Here is a 21,985-nt window from a genome sequence, read left to right on the forward strand (position 1 = left end):
ATTGTCCTTTTTGCAGTGCTTTTGTGAATACTGTACAACAAAGTCTTGCTCAATGTCAAAATCACTGTCATGCTCTATGCTTTAAGTAAAATGTGTCTGGTTTAATTTATTACTCTGGTAATAAATATTTAAATATTTGGTCTCTACTCCTCAAACCACTTGCCAACAATCCATCAAGTCATAATTACAAAAGTATATTTATCTTTACTTCAACCATATTTATAAATGAGCAAACTAAGCATTAATAGTGAGGTCTGTGAGTCCATTCATATTTGTTATGTAGCATCCCTAAAGGATAAATGCTTGTAACATATCCACAAAAAAGGGATACAGAGAAATGAATGTGTTAGATGCAGGACACATAGATATATTACTGTGGCAGACTTGATGAGAAAGAGCCTTCCCAGCAGATGGGAGTTAACAGCCAATGCAGATCCATCTGGCTTAGTAATGAGTTGTTAATTGGAGAATACTTAAAGGAGAGTTAAGGGGGTCTTAACATCATGTGTATAATGATGTGCAGTAAATTGTAGTGAAGACACTGCTACTGGACTGTAAACTACTGTTAACTTCAGTCCGAGGACTGTGACCAATTGCTTATAGGCAGTTGGTGTATTGTCATGTGTTTGCCCAGCACCAGGACTTACTTTCTGCCCTGTGTTCCAGTATTTTGTATTATTGACAGTGCCAGATGAGATATTCAGTTCCAAATTAATTGCAATAATATTGAATGTCACTTGTACAAATGAATACCTTTCATATTTTGCATTTATACTAAGTGGCAATGTCAGAAACTACTTTACTCCACACACTGATTATGAATTTTTTCACTAAAATAATTTTTACTTACTGGATAAGCCTTTTCATCTGATGCTGTCCCAAAAGAGGGATCAGTCCTACTATCTGTTGTAGAAAACATGATAGAGAGATAACATGAAATATGTAAACAAATCCAGTGATACAGTGCTAAAACATATCCTGAATCTTTAAGAAAATTACCTTGGTAGAAAAAGTTCTTTTTTAATCCATGAAGCAAAGTTGAAAAAGTGGAATTCATTATCAAAATAATCAACATGGCTTTTGATCCCTTTTTTACAAGAAATGTGTTTAGAAAGTGTTAGTTTATGTGAAAAATGAAAGAAAAAATATTATGGTGCAATTAGAAACATATGAAATGAGGTAAGGTTTACTATTTAGCATTTTAAAATCTTCTTTTTAAAAGTAGATTGAGACAGTAGTCAGATGGGAACTGTCTTTGAAATTTGCAACGTTTGAATAATGTAAAGTAATTGGACTCCATTATAAACATGAAGTGCCTGATGTGTGTCATTAACATTCTCGTAGTTCAAATATATGAACTGATAAAATTATGATGAGCTAGCAAAATTACCAACTCAATATTAATCCAGTGTTTAGACAAATACTCTAATAGGGTTTGCACATTTAAGGGGCAAATTATCCTCTCAGTATGTTCTCTGCATATCTAGGGTATTAATATTGATCTGCATTGAAAGAAAAATGCAGTCATAATCACAGTTACATTTAAGAGTCAAATCTATATATGACATGAAATTATAAAAATATTCATAGTTTTCTTCCAGAGTTCTCAGAACAAGAAATGAAAATCCATTTTTAATGTACTCTTTCAAAGGACTAAATAACGCCCCAGACAAATTTGTGGTTGTGGGAAGGGTTTTTTTTTATTTCCCTTTTTCTATCTTCCATCTGCATGGGTAATTTCTGTTCCTTTAATGCCAGTGATTATTTATATTAATTACAGAACTTAATCTTTATGTAGTATATATACAGCTGAATTATACTACTGGTAAACAAACGTGGTGAAAATAATTCTGTACCAAGTAGTTGCTGTGACAGCAGGCTTGCTCTTCCTCTTCCTCTGGGGGCTTTTCCATTTCCCCCTGAGCTGAAAGCCATTTGTAAAGAGAAAAGACTGACGAGTTTGACAATCTTGCAAGAGAATGTAGTGACAGGACAAGGGGGAATGGCCTGAAACTGAAAGGGAGTAGGTCTAAATTCAATAATAGAAAAAAGTTCTATACTGTGAGGGTGGTGAGGTACTAGAACAGGTTTTCCAGAGAAACTGTGGATGTCCCATCCCCGGAAGTGTTCAAGGCCCGATTGGATGGCGCTCTGAGAAACCTGCTCTAGTGTAAGGTGTCCTGGCCCATGGCAGGAGGTTGGACTAGATGGGCTTTAAGGTCCCTTCCATCCCAGGCCATTCTGTGTTTCTATGATTCCATGTTCTTATAATAGTTATCTTACAGAATGTAGCACTGGGTGAACAGTGCAGAGTTCCTTCAGCCCACAATGTCAATACCATAGTCCTGGTGCCCCATACTTTGGACAGGCCAATTCAGGGCTGCCTGAGCATGTGGCCTCCCATTTTCTCATCCCTGCTATTAATTTTGCTCTTGGTCCCTGTAATAGTGAAGGGACTTAGTATTGATCTTATGCCTCCTAAAAGAGGGAGAGGTTTGCATTCTGTTGAGTTTGCATTCTGTTGGGAGGAAAGAAAAAGAAAAAGAAAAAGAAAAGAAAAGAAAAGAAAAGAAAAGAAAAGAAAAGAAAAGAAAAGAAAAGAAAAGAAAAGAAAAGAAAAGAAAAGAAAAGAAAAGAAAAGAAAAGAAAAGAAAAGAAAAGAAAAGAAAAAGAAAAGAAAAAAGAAAAAGCTCACATCTCACTTTCTGTAGGTCAGAAATCTGTTCCTGAAATTATATTTTTGCCATTATATGTGCACCTCTGCAAAAAAATCCTTAGTGTAGGATTGTGTCTAAATGTGAAGTTGTTTTTCACAGAAAGAGTGAACAGGATTTTCATAAAAAATTATATTTATGTTTTTATAAATAAATTTACACAAACATATATATTTACATTTATAAATTATGTTTTCTGAAACAGATTTTTTGTAAATATGTTTCCATCTATGTTTGGAAGTTAAAGCATGATTTAACATGTAATAAAAATTTCTTCTTTAACCAATATTTCATACGCAAAATACTGAAAAAATCTTATGGAAATGGAGCCTTTGAATTTTCTCAAGTGTCAAGATGTTACAGATGTGAAAATAAAAATTTTAGTATCTTTTGGAACTCTATGATTGTAGAAGGGCTTTAGAAGTAAAAATCACTTTCAGTCATTTGGCTCCTTGAAGCCTGAGCCTAAACATGATAAAGAGGACAAGTAACTAGACTTTTTTTCTCTTCCCAGAAAGAGAAGTTTGAAAGATTTAGAGAACATGGAATTTTCACACAGTTCTATGATAACCTGTTGTTATTGCTATGCAGATTATCTCATTTTACTTGTGTAGAAGCATAATTCATTGACTTCTATCTCTCTAGTGATTTGCATTTGGCTGCTATCAATATAGACACAGAACTGAGCTTGAGACCCTTGGAACTAGTGATTTTATTGTAGTTTCATAAACCTTAGGGTTGAGCAATCTGCAGAAAATTCTGAAGGGGGTGCAGGGAGTACAGGAAAGTGATGGGAAAATGTTTAGGAAAGGCACCCTGCAACATGGTGACTATTCTGAGGTTCCTCTTCAATTAGCACTATTTATAATACAAAGAACTTCCAAAAATATCTTGTACTGCATTTTTCTCCCTGAAAAGTTGATGTGCATCTTTTCACTCATGAAAATAGCTGAAGGAAAGTTGGTAAGAAGTGCACACTTTAAATTTTAAGCTGAAAAATGAAAATTCCTGGTTGCATCTTTTTGGCACCCACCTTTCCGATATTTATAGACATTGGTAAGAGACACTTGTTCCTCCACTCCAGAGCCTTCTCTGCTAAGGCTGAGGACTGCCAGCTCTCTCAGCCTTTCTTCACAGGAAAGATGCTCCAGTTTCTTGTAGTTTCTGTGGCCCTTTGCTGGATTCTCTGCCGAATGTCTATGTCTCTCTTGCAATGAAGAGCCCAGAATTTGATACAGCACTCTAGGTATGGCCTCAAAAGAGCTGAATAGAGAAGACTCACCTCCTTCTACCTGCTGGTAACACTGCTCCTGGTTATTCCAGTACACCATTATCCTTGTTTGTGGCAAGGGAGCATCATGGCTTGTGCTCAACCTGATGTTCACCGGGCCCCTGCCCAGTTCCTTTTCTGCCAAGCTCATTTACAGCTGAGTGGTCCCCAGCATATATTCATGCATGATGTGGTTCCTTCCCACGTGCAGGGCTTTGACCTTCCCCTTTTTGAGCTACTCTGCATTAAAACTCATTATTCAGTGTCCCCTATGCCTTCTCATTGGGAAGGAGATGAGAATGGCAGCCAAAATGCTGCCATTGATTTAAATTTTCTGCTTCTGACTTGTGTTCGCAGACAGCCCCAGTATGGAACCAAAGATAGCAGAGTTTAAAGCAGCATATGGTCCTGCTCACACTCTGGAAGGGGAACAGGAGGATCACCCCTGAAATTGAGCTATTTTTCTCTTCTGTACCAAAGTCTGTAACCATCTGCCTTGTGAGCTTCAGTAAATTAATTTCTATAGTATCCTGGGAAGAAATTGCCTTACTTGTCATGTTGTCTTATTGTGGCCCCCTGCCTGGCTTGCTAATTTGCAGAAGCAGAGGGAATCTGTCTCCCAGGGCTTATGGAAAAAAAAAATAAGTGGCATGATGAGACACCAAAGAAAACTTCTATTTCTTTCTTCCTTCCTTGGGAAACACATCTTATGTCCTCAGTGGAAGCTGAGGACAGACAAAACCCAGTCATGCTTCTATACAGAAATATCCCAAAATTGGTAAATTATTTATCTGAATACTTTCACAAAGAAGTAATTTTGCATTAGTGTTGCTAGATTATATGAACAATCTCTGATGTAAGATCTATTATTTTAAAATAATAATTTTGAGGTAATTAGTAGACAGAATAAACTGTTTTATTTCCTCCTTTCACACCTCCTTTGGGATTTTTTTTTTTTTTTTAAATATAGAACAAGAAATCTTTATCCTTAGGATGAGAAAAAAACCCATTACTGTAAGTTTTGCAGACAAAAATGTTACATTCCTTCTAATATCATATCTCTATAGAGCATTTCTTAGTTGCCTTCTAGAGTATTTTAGCTGCTGGGAGAACAAAGACAACAGTACTAATCTTAAAAGTCCTGCTACTATATTAAATATTAACCTTTCTAAATATTTCACTCTGTATCCAAAAATGCAACAATCTGTTTTGAAATAAACCAGTAGATTATTTGAACATTTAATTAGCCATGAGAATTTAGGGACTTGAATTTTTATAATATTTCTGAATATTATCAACATGCTAATGATTTAGTTAAATGTATCATTTTTATTTGCAAATGCCTATTTAAATTAATTTTACACAAAAAGCTCCTGCAGTTCTTTCACCCATTTCCAGAAGGGTCTGGAAGAGTGGACTGTGATGACAACTCGTTTGTGTAGAGAAAGAAACTTGGCTCCTGGACAGGGTCCCTAAAGTGTTCCCACATGAAGTCCAGGTAGGTGTGCAACTCAGGACTCTGGACACCCCGTCATCTGGAACAATGCTGGAGCCAGCACTGGTGAGCATTCCTTCCTCCTTCCTTCCTCTCCTTCCTTCCTCTCCTTCCTTCCTCTCCTTCCTCTCCTTCCTCCCTTTCCTCCCTTTCCTCCATTTCCTCCCTTTCCTCCCTTTCCTCCCTTTCCTCCCTTTCCTTCCCTTTCCTTCCCTTCCTTCCCTTCCTTCCCTTCCTTCCCTTCCTTCCCTTCCTTCCCTTCCTCCCTTCCTCCCTTCCCCCCTTCCCCCCTTCCTTCCCCCCTTCCCCCCTTCCTTCCCCCCTTCCTTCCCCCCTTCCTTCCCCCCTTCCTTTCTCCCTTTTTTCTCTTTCCCTCCCTCTCTTCAATCTCTCTCTCTTTTTTTTCACTCTACCCCTTATTCAAAATGCACTACCAAGAGTTTATACTATAAGGGGCTTACATACCAGTTTCCACTGTATATAATTTACTGATATAATTCTGTACATTTTTTGTGGACTCCCTGAATTTTTTGCTCTTTTTGACCATGAGTATCTGCACACCTGGTTGCTTCCCTTCCCTTCAGGGTTGGCCACCACAACATCACATTGATAAACTATTCAAGAAAGACCACGTGAGTCTCCATTTTCTTATCAATTCGGGGGAATATAATAAAAAAATGGGATTATTGGATCTTACATTGTTTTGACTGACATCCAAATTAGACCAGAGGTAGATATTTATAGGTTCAAGCAGTACCAGTTTTATACTAGACTCTAAATACTCAAACAGTTTAAAGCTATCTTACTATCTTCAACAAGTTTATTAGAACTACTATCACTGTAAATAGTCTGAGTTCTTTTTCAGCAGCACCTCAACATAGGTTAGTACAGCTATCCCACAATTTAATCCATCAAATGTCAATATTTACCAGAGAAGCAAAAGAAGATAAGTAGGATGACAGACTAATTACAGAATCACAGAATCACAAGGTTGGAAGAGACCTTCAAGATCATCGAGTCCAACCTCTTCCCTAACACCTCAACTAAACCACAGCACCGAGTGCCACATCCAGTCTTTTCTTAAACACATCCAGGGATGGTGACTCCACCACCTCCCTGGGCAGACCATTAAAAAGAAAATTTATCTATGATCCTAATCAACTGAATTGTCTTTGTTGATTTGTGTTCTTTGGACTCCTAGATTGCTAACTCCTCCTTGGCACACTACAAGATTTAACAAGAGCTATTGCTCAAGGCTCTTTCCAACCTGGCCTTGAACACTCCCATCTCTGGATGGAGTTCCGAGCAACTGGTCTGATGGAAGGTGTCCCTGCCCATGGCAAGGGGTTGGAACCAGGTGATCTTTAAGGTTCCTTCCAACCCAAACCCTTCTATAATTCTCAAATTTTCCCACATTTGGATACTTATATTTATTTCCATTGTGTTCATTGTGTTGAAATCCATTTAAAAACCCCAAACCCTTTTAGTGTAAAAAATTCCCCCAGTTCTGGAAAACTGAGAGCTTCATTTGTGGATTAGAGTGGTATTTTCTGTAACAAAATAAACTTGTATTGCAACATGAACTAGAATATGTAACTGTTATACACAAGGAGTGAATTCAGTGGAGTGGAGACAAATTATCAAATAGGGAAACTTGATCTCTATAAGAACTAGATGAATTTAGTATCTTTCTCATGTTCTTATTTCTTGCTTGGACTTTGCCTCAAAAGAGTGGAAGAACTTATGAAAGACGCAAGTATTAATATAATGAGTGATATTATCAGTGTCTGAGGTATTTAGTAGAGAAAATGTCATCAAGAATAGAGTTTTCTTTCTTGTGCCTTGTTTCTCATAGATAGCAATTTTATTTGTGTGGAAAATGGAAAAGTTATGTAAATAGATAAAAGCAGAGAAAACCAAGAAAAAATAAAACATGCCAAAATATATATATTTTTAATAATAAAAGCACAATGTTGTGTTGATATGAGATAATTTAAATAACCAGTGAAGACCAACTATTGCACTTTCTATGATATTTGAAAAACGCATGAATACTAGGACACTGTAAGCTGTATAATCAACACAGCAAAAGCCTTATAACATAATTTTTAAAAATTAGCTGCTGCACAATTCTAGGAAATGTAACTGTGGTCTAATATGATTCACAATCTGTGGGAGTTTGAACTTTCTTTCTCAGATCATAGAGAAAATCATTAATTTTCTGTACATTAAAACAGCTTTTTATCCATCACTGTTATCTTTGTGTTTTTGAATTAATCATTGTCTGTGTTTTGCTGCAAATGCCAGGCTTCAAGAATTGATTGTTATTTTGTTGCTTTTTATTGCCATGATACTGCAGGGCTTTTTATGTCTGAATCTATTCTAGGTGCTAAAATAATATTGCAGCTTAGCTTATGTTTCTAAAAACGTCTCTACAAAAATTTGAGGGCATAGCGGCTGAACATATCTGGGCATTTGTACAAAGAGTTTACCTTACTTAGACATCAAGGGTACTATACTCTCAGAGTGCTTTCTTTTCTCTCAACATACTCCCACTCTGGTCTTCCCCAAAACTAAAACTCAAAGAAAGAATTAAAAAGTAGATACACATATATGTTTTTAAATATTCATGAAAATATTTGCAGATTTTTTCCACAAAAACATTTATTTCTGTCATTTCAAAGGAGTAACTTTGAAGAGTATTGAGTTTACATTAAAGGACTGAAACTTTTATGGTTAAATGAAATTTTTATAAAATTAAATATAAACCATCTATTCAATAATTCATGTGTTGAAAATATTTTGAATAAACCAAAGCATATTAATTGAATTAAAATCCAGCTGGTATTGTCTGACAAAAAATAATCCAAAACAAGTCAAACTTTTTTTAAAAAGTTTTTCTATTTCCTAAAATAATATATAGGCCTTCAATTTCAGAATAACTTTTAGTCTTTGAAATTCAAATTAAAAAATTAAAATTAAATGTATTAGAAACCTACAAAAAAATCTGCTTTTCATGTCAAATCAGTCACTAAATCCAAAATCAGTTGTTCATATTATTCATAAGCTCATAAGCATTGCGTAACATGATGATTTAGTTTAGTTTTTGACTGGCAGGATTTCTATTTTTTTCTATAAGTGCCTATCACCATGTACTGTGTCAATGCCATATTTCAATTTTCTGTTTTACATCATGAAAAAACACTGTAGGTCTCAATGTTGCGTAATGAAGAATTAAAAGATGTTTTAAGCCATCCACAATTCTTTCACTCCATTTTAACAATTTGTTTTCATTTGTAATTTTGCTGCTTATATTTATTACACTTTTGTCAGAAAGTAGTGTATAACCAAGTCTCAGATCTTAGGCAGAAGGGTGGTAATTTATGGAATCACAGTGATTCAGGTGATCTTGATTATTCATACAAAGCTCATGGTTCCTGCATTTTCTTAAGTGTTCATTTTATCTAACTTTGTCTAGTATTCATTTTATCTACCTTTGTCCAGCAAAGGGGCTTTTGGGCCAAGGTCTTCCTTTCTCCATAATGTCCTTAAATCATGGGGACTGCTGGGTACCTTCAGGTGGGAGTTGTAACATATTTCCTAGTGAAAGACCTAAAGCTGTTCTAAGAGTGAGCTGGAAAAGTCACACTCATTTTAGAGCTGAAGTGCTACTAAAAGTGATCCTGTTGGAAGCTCAGACCTACAATCTTCCACTTGAAGTCTTAGAGGAGTTTTCAAGGGACCAAGCTCCTTCAGACACATATGAACCTTCTGGATAAGGCACACATCAACAGGCACTCACAAGTAGGTGTACTGAGCTGTATTAAATAAAAAACAAGTTTTGGTTGTACCAAACTAGTGTTGGTAGAAACATAAAGACAGGTGGTTTGATTGCTCTGTTGAAAGCTGGACAGTTCTGATACAATCCCAGTGTGATTTGTTAAAGCTGGAAAAGCAAGAAATTTCACTAAGTATTGCCAAGAAGTTCATAAGGAATCCACAAAAACCACCTTGCTCAGCCTGTGACCCTCAAACCTCACTGTTCACCTGGCTCCCATGAGGGGGAAGAGGAAAGTGCAGGTGTTAGGATGCTTTTCTGCACTCAGGAACCGGGCAAGAGGGCAGCAGTGCCCTCAGGGTTCTGCCTTTTCTTCAAACTCACTCGGCTTCCCATGCCTGGAGGCAGGACAATCTTTGCAACTCAAGATGAATATGCAGGATTGAAGCTGTAAAATGCTTTTGGCAGAGTTATCATGAGCATCTTTCTTCCCTAAATGTGTACTCCCCTCTTTGCTGGGACTTCTACTCACTTTTTAGGTGAAAATGAGGCCATGAGTATGTGTTGTATCACCTCTGCAACTACTCAGTCCAGGATTTCTGTGGGCAGCTGAACAAATCACTAGACCTTTGATTTCTGGTCACATCAGCAAAATGCGTGTGGGTGTTGAGGAGTCTTTGTTTCAATTTTACAATTCTTTTTTTTAGATATTAATCAAGACGTGTTTATAAAGACTGCTGCCTGAATTCTACTGAAATATTGTCCACCCTATAAGGTTCATAACTCATTCCTAACTAGATCCATTAGGTGAAAGGAATATTGTAAGACATGAGAAAATATATAAACAGATTATAGGGAAACTTAAGCTCTGTAACCATTTTAATGTTGCTTTATTTTACTTTTTGAGGGCATTCTCAAATTTAGAGTAAATAAGGAAATTATAGCCTACATAAATTTGGTAAACATTACATTACATTAGAAAACAGTTATTTTTAAACTCCACACTCTATATGTGTACTAGTGAGAACTTGTTGAGATAAAAACTGGTTGAATTATGTAATTGCTCAACCCTTAGCTCAACTTGAAATAAGTTATAAATTCAGAATTAAATTATTGTTTCTAACAAAAAAATCAGGCAGTTATGTAGTATATATTAAGCAAGAAACAGTAATTATTAAATAATTGCCAGTACATATTCCTGAAGTATCCTGTTTATTTTGGAACCTTTTTAATTTATAGCAGATTTTCCTATTTTTTATAACAATTGTATCACTAAAATTATAATCTTATCAAATATGTTCAGAAAAATACAAAAGCAGTACATTAGTAAGAATTCCATTACATATTTACAGCACCTTTATTTAGGTATATAAAAGAAAGTATTTCTTTAAGCATATATCCAAACTATGGTTGGTTATTTTGCAGTGGAAAAGGTCTCTGTGGGCAATGTTCTTCCTTTCTCATTTTCTCTAATTACTTTTTTGCCTCATAATGTTTTGTGCTTGAATCGTTCAAAGAACTATATTTACAATGCAGATATTTTAGATTTGTTTTTGTTGCCAGGTGAATGCTGAGCATTTCCTTTACTACTGGGCATTTTCTTTAATATTTTTGGGGACAAGGCATTTTGGAGAAAAGTACATTCACATAATGGACAAATTATGAGTCATAAAAGTCAGAAGTTACAACAATAAGCAAAGGTGCAAGCCAACAGACTTTCTGAATTATAGAAATCTTGTTTGGAAGAAGTTTCTGGATACCATCCAGTCCACCCTGCTGCCTGAAGCAGGATTATCATGGCTACTACAACAGGGTAATTTCTTCCAGGATTACACTACCTTCTTCATTGTAAAATGCTTTCCCTAATTTCCAGTCTGAACCTGTTCAATCAGTGTGTGGACATTTCCCCTTGTTGTATTGTCTCTTCTGAGAAGAGCTTGTCTCCATCCTCTCTCTAAAACCAGCAGCAGTACACTTTCACTAGATTGCCCCTTAGTCCAAGCCCAGCTTTCTCAGTAGAACATGTGCTGAACCACTCTGGCAGTCCCAACAGCTCTCTGAAGGATTCCTAATAGTCTCTAACATTCCTTTTGAACTGCTGGTGTTTCAAAGCAGTATTATAAAGGCAGATTCAGCAGTACTTTGAAAGAGGTGAACATATTTTCCTCTAGAAGTGCTAGCTGTGTAGTGTAGCCCAGAATTCAGCAGAATGCTCTGCCTGTGAAAGGAGACCACAGCAGGCCCATATTCAGCCTGGTATTCACTGTAATATTCATGCTCTTTTTATCTCAGTCTGTCAGTTCCCAGGTGCCGGGTTATTCTGTTTAAAGTATAGCCTTTTGCATTTCTCACTGCTGAGCTTCATCAAATTAGTTCTTACCTCAAGTTTACCAAGATGGCCAAGAAGTGAAGCTCTGCTGCTTGTTCTCAGTTTTTTCCCATAATTCAGTGTTGTCAATAGGTGAATTGCAAAGATGAACATGTTGAATATGGTTGGACTCTGTACCATCCCCTGGAGTCCTCTGCTCATTGTCATCTTCCAGCTGAACATGAGATTTTGGTTAAGATCACAGAGCCCAGAGGTCCAGCCAGGTCCAGTGCAACTGCTAGTCAGTACTTCATATTCCAAAGGAGAACTGCAGAACATGAAACCTTACTGAATTGAACGTATGTCATATGCACTCTGCATTCCTCAACTACAGTTAGGCAGGAACCACTGCCCACAGAGGCAGAAAAAAGTATTTCCGTTTGCAAGGCCATGTGATATTTGTACCAGTGAACTAATCCAGAGGAAAACTATGGAGAAAAGTAGTAGTCTAGTAGTAGTAGTCTAGTTTTTCAGACTAGATAAGTTCACTATTTTTTTCTATACAGTACTTGTTACCAAAACTCAAAGGATGGTGGAAGGTCAAGGCTGTGACTCGGAATTTCATGCCTAGAAGTATGAAATAAAACAATACCACAAATTACCAGTTTTTCAAAAGAATCATGGATGGATTGGACCACTGGCCCAGCTGGCTACTATTTTAACCTACCTTCTCTTGTGGCTTCTGTGCACACTACAGAGGGATGGGAATGAGCTCCATATATGCTTTGCACTCATGCAAGAACACAGACTGTCTACTGAGCAAAAGTCATTAAAATTAATGATTACACTATAAATTATTTTGGATTACCAGAGTTTTATAATTGCAATTTATCATCATAAAATACCTATTACCCAGATCTCACAGAGCTGGAATCCCTGACCAAACTTCATCAGGTGTCAAATTCCCATTCCTAAAGGACTTTATTATTAAAAGAAAAGATCAAAAAAAGAGAAGCCAGAAAAATAGAAGTGCATTATTTGGAAGTTATAAAAAAAATCTTATGTCTGTGAGAAATGGCATATCCTTTTCTTGGAATATATGTAGCTTCATAGGTAACATTTTTGGCTTCTTTTGGCACACACACATGCACAAAGGAAAAGAAAGATGAAAGGCTTCATTCACTTAAGCAGATCTAACTGAAAAGCTTTAAAATAGTTGTGTACTTCTGAGTGTTGTGGCTTTCTGCCAAGCCCATAAAAGAAAGTTGTGGTATTTCTTTCTGTCCATAAAAAAATAAGGCATGGAAAGTTTGACCTTGCCAGTTCCCCCTCCACTTCATTCTTTTTTTTATTTTGAAAAAAGAACTATGAAAAAAAAAAACTCAGAAAAAATCTCAGACTCATGAGAAGAAGCATTTTAAAGCAGAATGCTTGTAAATTTTGGAAGGATTTTCTTATTTACATAATTTCTCAGTCTAATGCATACTTTTGATTGTTTTGGGGTAGTAAATATTAAAACCAGGAGCAACGAAAATGGAGGGAATAAAAAAGAAATTAAAATTCTTTTATTCTCTCATCCAATGCAGAATTTGCACGCATCTTCCTTTCTAGAGATTTTTAATTGAGTGGTCAAGCAGCCAGCTTGCCATGTTTCACATGCATTTTATAATATATCCTCAACTGCCTCTGAATACAGAATGATATTTTTTTTGTTTTAGCTCATAATAATTGCTTTCTATTTTGTCACAATTTATAGTTGGTGGCTTTATGATGTAGATGTACATGTTTATTAATTTCTCAATAGCATTTTTGGTCTGACCTTGTGTCATTTGTGTTGGTCTTTGAAACTGAAAGAAATTCCTGTAGGTGCTGAGTGAGCAATGAGCTGTGAGAGGGCAAAGAACTGCTGCAAATCTATTGTCCTTGGCCTGTTTTCAAATGACAGCTCTCTTTATTGACCATGCATTTTACAGAGACATAAGCACTCTCCCATTTTTCAAAGTTCCAAGTCCCCTCAACCTTAAAACAGGCTCAGATTTCCAAGCGCTTTGGGAACTTTTGAAAATTTAAGGTCCTTTGTTTTATCCAAACAGTGTACAAGTATTACCTGATTTACAGATTTCTGTATTCCAACTTGAGAACATTGCCTGAAAAGTGGTGTGGATGGGTCCATCCTTGTTCAAATGAATGTTTAGAGGAGATATACCATAGAGAAGATTTTTAACTATATAGGAAATCCTCTTTTGTACAAGAAAGAGGATAAGACTGTTCAGTGGGTGAACATGTACTCTGTATAGATGTGAGAGACTTGACAAAGCAATACCTTGAGATGAAGTTTCCTCTGTTACCAATGAACTTCAAATCGCTGTGGGATAGAGCTGCCTAGTATAAGAACCAGTTAATATTACCTTATTTAAACAAAATAGAACAGTTCATGAATAGAAGAGAAGCTTACTCACAAGAGTTCATCACATGGCTTACCAGAAAATGAGGGAAATTATTTGATTTTTAAAAACTTACTATCAAAATAAATTTTTAAAAACAATTTCTGCAAGGTAAGTGCCATAATTTCCTACATACCAGAACATTTTTTTCCTGTTTTGCAATTTTAATTGGCATATGAAATGCCAATTAAAATTGTATTTTAGGTAAATATTTCTGATCAAAGCTACCTTTTTGGTCAAGAAAAATTTTAATGTTTTGTTACCCATAAATCACATTGATTTGACTGTAATTTCTAATAATATTTCCTGGTTTCCAGCAGCCAATGTGTTTTGAAGGTTTTTTCTCTTATTTTATTTATGTTGTACTACCACAAGTGTTTTAATCTATAAGACAAATTTAAACTATACTACTAATCACCCAAAAATTGACTTTTAAGTGTAGACTCAATAACTCTAGTAATTTTTTGCAGTGTTTTGTGTAATCAGTTAATTCAATTCAACTTTTGCTTATTGCAGCATTCTTTTTTTATTCTCATGCAACAACAAGCCTATTTTGTATTCTAATATTAACCTCAGATAAGTAATTTAAATAAAAATGTTTTATTTCATGATAAAGAAATCTTTGGTGTTAGATCTAGCTGAGATGTTGAAATATGTAACCAACATACTGTTGAGAAAAATTTCCTTTCCTATAACAAGAAATTAATCAATAACCAAGTGATATATGTCATGGCTTAGTATTAGGGCAGATGATCCCTTATGTATTCCCTAAGGGAGAGTTTTTATTTTATGAGGCATTTGTGCCTAAAAATACAGAATGTAATCCATGGAACAGATTAGAATCTTAAAATCTGTTTGAATCTTTGATGACACCATACTTTTTCTCACTACTAATGGAAAAAAGTAGCATTATAAAACAAATAAATCTTACCATTAATTATTTCGTCTTAACCTCCCTTTTCCCTCAGTTTCTAATTTGTATACCCTCATTTGTGTTCAGTCTGTGCAATTACCATGCTTATGGCACTACTACATGGGTCAGGAGTAGATGCATTACCTCGGTTTTCTTTCCTCAATATAATTTATAATTTTCTTACCTACCACTGGGCTGAGGGGAGTGCTGGCACATCCATAGTTTTGAGTTTAGTATCTAAATAAAAGATGAATAAGAAGCTGGAATTTCTACTTCTTACAGATTAGCTAAAATGATCTAATATAAAATAAACCACAGAATGTAACACATACTTCAATTTTAAGACAGAACCAACAGACATACTGGAACGTGTGAGTATGTGGAGACGTGCTATTATTTTCATGAATGTAAACTTAAATCCCACTTATATGAACACCTGTTCTTCCTATAGTTTTCATCTTAATGAGTTTAGGGAGGCTTGCATCTCTGAACTGAGAGTAGCTCTATCATTTTGACATTTAATTTTGTTTATCTTTTATAAATGTCTTATAAAATAAGAGAATCATTTAGCATCTGTTATCTCCTAACATCTGTCTCAATTAGCCATTGTTAAATATATTCACAAGACATTAAAATTCAGATGATTTTTCTCCTCGTAAATCATAAATAGATTTAATTATTGATGCAAAGTTCTTACCATAACAATTGCTCACTGAAGATTTAAAGACTTCTTACATTTAGACTGGATTTACCAAGGGAACTGTCTTTTTCTCCTACAGCTATGAGGAAATATTTAATAGCTAGTTCTTTGCTTTGCTTGTGCCTGTTTAAAATCCTTTTTTTGTCTTCCCAGTTTTTCCATATAGCCATTCCAGCAAATAAAAATGCAATAGGATACATTTTTGTATTATTAAAAAAATATGTATTGGAGGGTAGTGACAGCCTTTTTAAGAAAATATGAAAACAAGTTAGCAGAACTGAGAATAATGAGTATAAATGTTATTACAGTGCAACAAAAAGAATATAAAGCTGTATAAGTAATGTCCTAAGTTACTGCCTAAGTAACATCAGGATTAAATAGTTACACACATGCATGAACAGGCTGAATTTATGAGTACAGCAGTTGCACTGTGAACTGTAAAAGCTGAAGTCAAAATTCTGGGGAATAAGATTATAGTCCCTATGCTTAGTTGATTGGACATAAAGATACAAATGAATCTGCTTTTATCCAGTTGTCACTGGGACAATGCTGGGTGGAATTATATATTATCATCCATGATGAATTAAGTTGTAAATAAGAATCCATTCAGACAATGAACAGTTCAGATCCCGAACAGTTCAGCAATCTGAACTAGCCAACTTCTTGTCCAAAAGACCTAGAGAAAAATAAATGAGGGAAAAATATTAATTTTACATTTATCCAAACCATATGTTTACTACATATTATACAACTTGATCATATATCACCAACATTGATTTGCTCCTGAATGGAATAAAAGGAAACTGCAGTATTGGAGATTATTAATTTATTAGTCCATGAAAATCCACATAAAATATTCCCAACAGGTACATAGATGAGTGATATTTCCAATGTTTTAATATAATTTGGAAAGTTTGTTTAGTTCTCTTTCTATGAACCATTATTATATTTATTTTTTTTTACATTTTGGAGGATTAATGCTGGCTGGATGCCAATGCCACTTTATGCCTCCCCTCCCCGGGTGGACAGGGGAGAGAAATTATAATGAAAGGCTTCTGAGTCAAGAACACTGACCAATTACAATCATGGGCAAAACAGGCTTGACCTTGGGAAATTAGATTAAATAATTACCAATGAAATCAGAGTAACATAATGAAAAATAAAGGCTAAATCCTAAAACACCTCCTCCCTACTTCTCCTTTCTTCTTAGGCTCAGCTTCACGCATTTTTGTCTGCCTCCTGTCCCGTAGTACAGGGGGACAAAAAAGGGGGATTGCAGTCGGGTCGTCACACCTTGTCTCTGCCACTTCTTCCTCACACTCTTCCCTGCTCCAGCGTAATGTCCCTGCCATGAGGGACAGTCCTTCATAAACCTCTCCAGTGTAAGCTCTTCCCATGGGCTGCAGTTCTTCACAGAATTCTGCCGTGTGGGTCAGTCCTTCAGGAGCAACCTGCTCCAGGTTCTGCCAGGAGGCTGCTCCAGCATGGGCTACCTGTGGGCTCACAGTCTCCTTCTGGCATCTCCCTGTCATTATGTGGGGTCCTCCAGGGGCTGCAGTTTGATCTCTGCTCCCCTGTGGTACTCCATAGGCAACGGGGAAATCTTAGACCCTCTCCATGGACTGCACCATGGGTTGCAGGGGAATCTCAGCTCTGGTCCCTGGAGCACCTCCTGCCCCTCCTTCTGCACTGTCCTGGGTGTCTGCAGGGCTGTCCCTCTCACACATTCTCAGTCCTGCTCTCTGGATGAAGGTGCCCCTGTGCAATAACTTTTCTTCTATAATACGCTATCTCAGGGCTCAGCTTTGGCCAGTGGTGGGTCAGCCCTGAAGCCAGCTGGCATTTGCTCTGTTGGACATGGAAGAAGCTTCTGGCACTTTCCCACAGAAGCCACCCCTGTAGCCCTCCTACTACCAAAACCTTGCCAGGCAAGCCCAATACGCATTTAATTGTTAACTGTTCCATATGTCATAAAGAAATCAACAGATGTTGCTTCTTCAAAAAGTTAATAATTTCTACAGTAATTTTTAAAAAAGAGATACTCAAACTTCATATGTTCAACATTTTGCTTGCAGATAAATCTGTGGCTTTTAATGTTATATTAGTTATAGGAGCATATTTGCTCAACAAATTATACAAGTGTTTTGTACTGGTAGGTGCTTGACATAGTATTTGATGAGTTTTTTTAATAAAGTACATTTGCTAATTTCTATTGCCATATCCATATTTCATAGACACGTACACCTGACATCCCGGCTTCTCCTTGATGTTTCTGAATGCATAACTGGAGGTATACATTTGATATCCTGGCTTGACTCATGCAACCTATCACAAGTGATTTAAAAATTTTTGTTTCTAATTTGCTATGTACATCATGTGATTGTTTAATTTGGGCATCTAATATGTTTTGTTTGGAAAGAACTCTATGAAAACACCTGACTGGAAAAAATGTTGGAAATTTTGCTGTCTTTATATTTTAATGTACTTTGATTCTTTCTTCTGATGTCAGAAGAAAGGACCTATACTACATTTTTTCCTCCTGATGAGTTTATGTGCTCTCTTCAAAGATTACCTCAAAAGTTTCTTTTTCTACTTTCCATCTCTCGCCTTGCTGCTTCTCTACAGGCTATTGACTCGTAGTTACTTTCTGCTATAAATAAGCAATGTTTTCATGCAGCTGTATTTTGCCAGAAATATATCTAGTTAATGACAAAGTATACACTCATCTAAGGTCGCTAAGGGTCATTGGATATTCCCATGTTTATTGTTGCCTTGTCATATAATGGATGGCCATTATGCAGTCAGAAGGAAAATCGCACATATTACAGTCTTGGGGAATGTGCTCTACTCATTTTTTCAACCCCATGAGTATTGTAGATAATCTTAAATTTAGCAGGAGAGGCCTACCTAGATTATATTACCATATGTTATAAAATGCACTGTTTATTTAAGTTTAAAATTTTAAATCTGGTGGAGTTCAGTTTGTTCACAAGGACGTGTGGTCTTCTCAATTTGGCTGTTCATCAAACCAGTGTATTTACTCTGTAATATGTAAGACTTCTCTGTGGTTCTCCTTTACGTCTAATAATTTACCACTCAGGTAAAATGCAGCAATTTTTTTTAAAAATATGTAATAACTTAAACTATTTGCTTATTTCTTGCCTCTTGGAATTGACGATTTTTTCTTTCTTTTTTTTTTTTTTCTTTCTCCCATGAAATTTTTCTTCCATTTTTTGTCTAAGTGCTGGAATGATGAGAGAGACAAAAGATTTGGCTGGGAAGGGGAGGAGGTGGAAGGGCGCAGTTTGCTGCTGTCCTTAGCTGGGGGACTTTCCCTTAGAAAGTGCAGAGATACCATGAGATTTTGGCTGGGGGTCAGGGGTTGGGCTCAGTCCCCTCTCCCTGTTTGGCTCTCTGTATCAAAGTGAGACAGTTGTGGTTTTGGTGACAGACTGCTGCTGCCCAGGGCATTCCCTGCCACTGCAGACCTTCTGTCCTTCACCACTTCTGGGTGAGGCTTTGCTGGCAGGAGCAGCTGCTGAACCGGGACCTTTCTGACCCCCGGCCTCACCGGGAACAGGGCCCTGACTCCTTCCCTCTCTCTGGAGGAAGCGTCTCCCAGCTCTGTGCGGAGCCTGTCTGCCATTGCCCAGCTCTGCTGTTTCCTGCTGCTGCTTTGGGCTTTTTGCCACGCTTTAACTCCATCTCCTCCGTGTTCTCCACAGCCCCCAGCTCCTGTCACAGCTTTGGAGACTTTGCTGTGCTTTGTTTTGGCACCCTGGGTGCGTTCGCCTCTGCTGTTCCAGCCGGCTGCTCCGAGGTTCTGCTGTAGTCCTTTCTGCCACCCGGAGCGGCCCCGGGACGGCTGCTGCCTGTGAGCTTGTCAAGGAAGGCCCTTTCCCTGGAAAGGAAGGAAGGCCCTTTCCCTGGAAAGGAAGGAAGGCCCTTTGCCTGGAAAGGAAGGAAGGCCCTTTGCCTGGAAAGGAAGGAAGGCCCTTTGCCTGGAAAGGAAGGAAGGCCCTTTCCCTGGAAAGGAAGGAAGGCCCTTTCCCTGGAAAGGAAGCGCCTTTCCTTGGGAAGGAAGGCCCTTTCCCTGTAAAGGAAGCCCCTTTTCCCTGGAAAGGAAGCCCCTTTTCCCTGTCTCTGTAAGGGAGCTGCTTCAGTCCTCTTATCAACTTGGTGGCCTCCTCTGGATTTGCTCCAGAAATTCCATGTCCTGAGGAGCCAGTCATGACATTAGCTGTACAATGCAGCCACTCATTCTGTGCTTCTCATAAAAACCGGCAACACATAAACAAATTTATTGATCTTTTTGCACTTAAACTTCTTGTGACTTCTGTTCATCGCTTCTGAGATTGTTTTCTGGTTTAGCACTGCATTATATTGCTTATTAAAATATTGATCTAATTCCTTTATTTCTTTGTTGTTCTGAGTTGAACTTAAGAGGTGGCTCCTTGAATGTATTTTGGAACAGGAAAATTGCAGCAAACTGCTCAAATGTAAAATCAAACAATAGCTAATTTTAGAATTCACCCTGAAACCTTGATGACTTACAGAAAAAAATGAATGCAAGTGAGGGAAAGAAGTGAGTTGTTTAAAAGTATATAGATGAAGATAACAGAGACCAAGCTACAATTTACAAGAAATACATTATATTATGGAAAGGCGAAATTCTGTCATTTATCATAAGCTACTGTCTGCTCTTGTGGTGAAAATGTTCCCCTTTATAAATTCCAGGCAATGAAATATCTCCATTAAAAGCTCCTTGAGAAGTGGCCCTCTGGCATTAAATACAGGGAATAAGGTACATGCAGCAGAAGAAGCATTATCCAATACTTTTAGTTGTTTATTTCCCTAAAGAGAGATACTGATATGTATCCAAGTGTATCACAACCCTTGATGTTATAACCAGCTGTAGTTTCCTCTGTATTAAATGCTGTGATGTTTATTTCAGTCCTGTTAGATGTTAAACACATGCATGTTTTCCTTGGATAGAACCTTCTTCAATTTGTCAGTGTTCTTGTCTTTCAAGATTTGGGTTCTTGAGTCAATGTTTTAGTTGCAGAAAACAACAGAATTCCTGAAATAAGATTCCAAGCAGCCTGTGATAACACCAAAATCAAAAGACAAGACAATGCAATGCCATCTTTGCCTCACATTTTGAAAAGGACAAAACCTCACATTTTGAACTTTGTCAAAGGTTTGTTGAGCATCCAGGCCTTCATGTTTGGAAATTTGGAAATTTGAATCTGATACATTCCCTGTTCCTAGCTTACTCAAATTCCATGCTAGACTACAATTGTTTGTAATGGAAAATTAGGACAGAGTTTTTGAAAGTTCAGTTGCTATGACAACTAGTCATTTTCAAATAACCTTGAGAAACATGTACAGCAGTAAAATGCATGTGATAGAGTTCTTAATTAAAAAATGTCCATTGAAATAATAATTTTTGCAATGTATTTGAAGCTAGCTTTCTCTTATTTATTAGTATATAGATTTAAGGTGATCTTTTAAGCTATTGATTAGATTTTTTTTTCCAGACATAATTATTTGCAAGTGAAATGAAAAAATGCTGATAGACTCACAGAAAGAAATTTTGACAAGATCTCTATAAAAGCAGGGATTTTTTTATGTTCAAAACATGTGGAAAGCTGCTAAATACAAGGAAAATATTCTATGCAATATTTGCCACTGTGTATGTTCTGGTTTCACAGTGAGAAAAACAATTTCTAATGAGAAATAAATGGAGAACTGAGCTCCACAGTCACTTATGTTTGAGGTTATTTGGTGTTCAACACTAAATATGGCTAAATGATAACTTAAAGTGTATTGATTACATTGACATAGATAATTTTTGAAAACAACATTTTTTTAAATTTAGTTTTAAAATAGTCGTATATACTAAATACTATAAGGTCATACTGGAAAGGAAATATAAAAAACTCTACTATGTATTTGTCATGTTTCACACACAGGACTGAATTCACTTTACACATGGAGATTGAAGGCTATACATTTGTTTGCAATGAGTTCTGCGGCAATCAAAACTGAAAATAGCAATGTTATATTACTTCCTGAAAGTAGATTGAGTTATAAATATTTCTATTATTTTTCTTCAGTTTTCCTAGGCAGCATGAAAATGAATTTTAATTTACAATACAAAATAATTGCTTTCAAATCAGGTTTAGGAAAGTCCTGTTTTTCATATACATTTTTAAAAAATCAATCTCTTTAATGAGAAAAAAAACCTTTCTCAGTGTTCATTTTTATTTCAGTTTACATGTTGTCTAGGAATGGGTCAATTCTTCTTCCCCCAACATTTATTGAAATACCTAAACTATAGACCTACCAAAGAAAACACTC

The sequence above is a fragment of the Fringilla coelebs genome (assembly GCF_963513975.1).
Source record: "Fringilla coelebs genome assembly, chromosome: 2".
Classification (NCBI taxonomy): domain Eukaryota; kingdom Metazoa; phylum Chordata; class Aves; order Passeriformes; family Fringillidae; genus Fringilla; species Fringilla coelebs.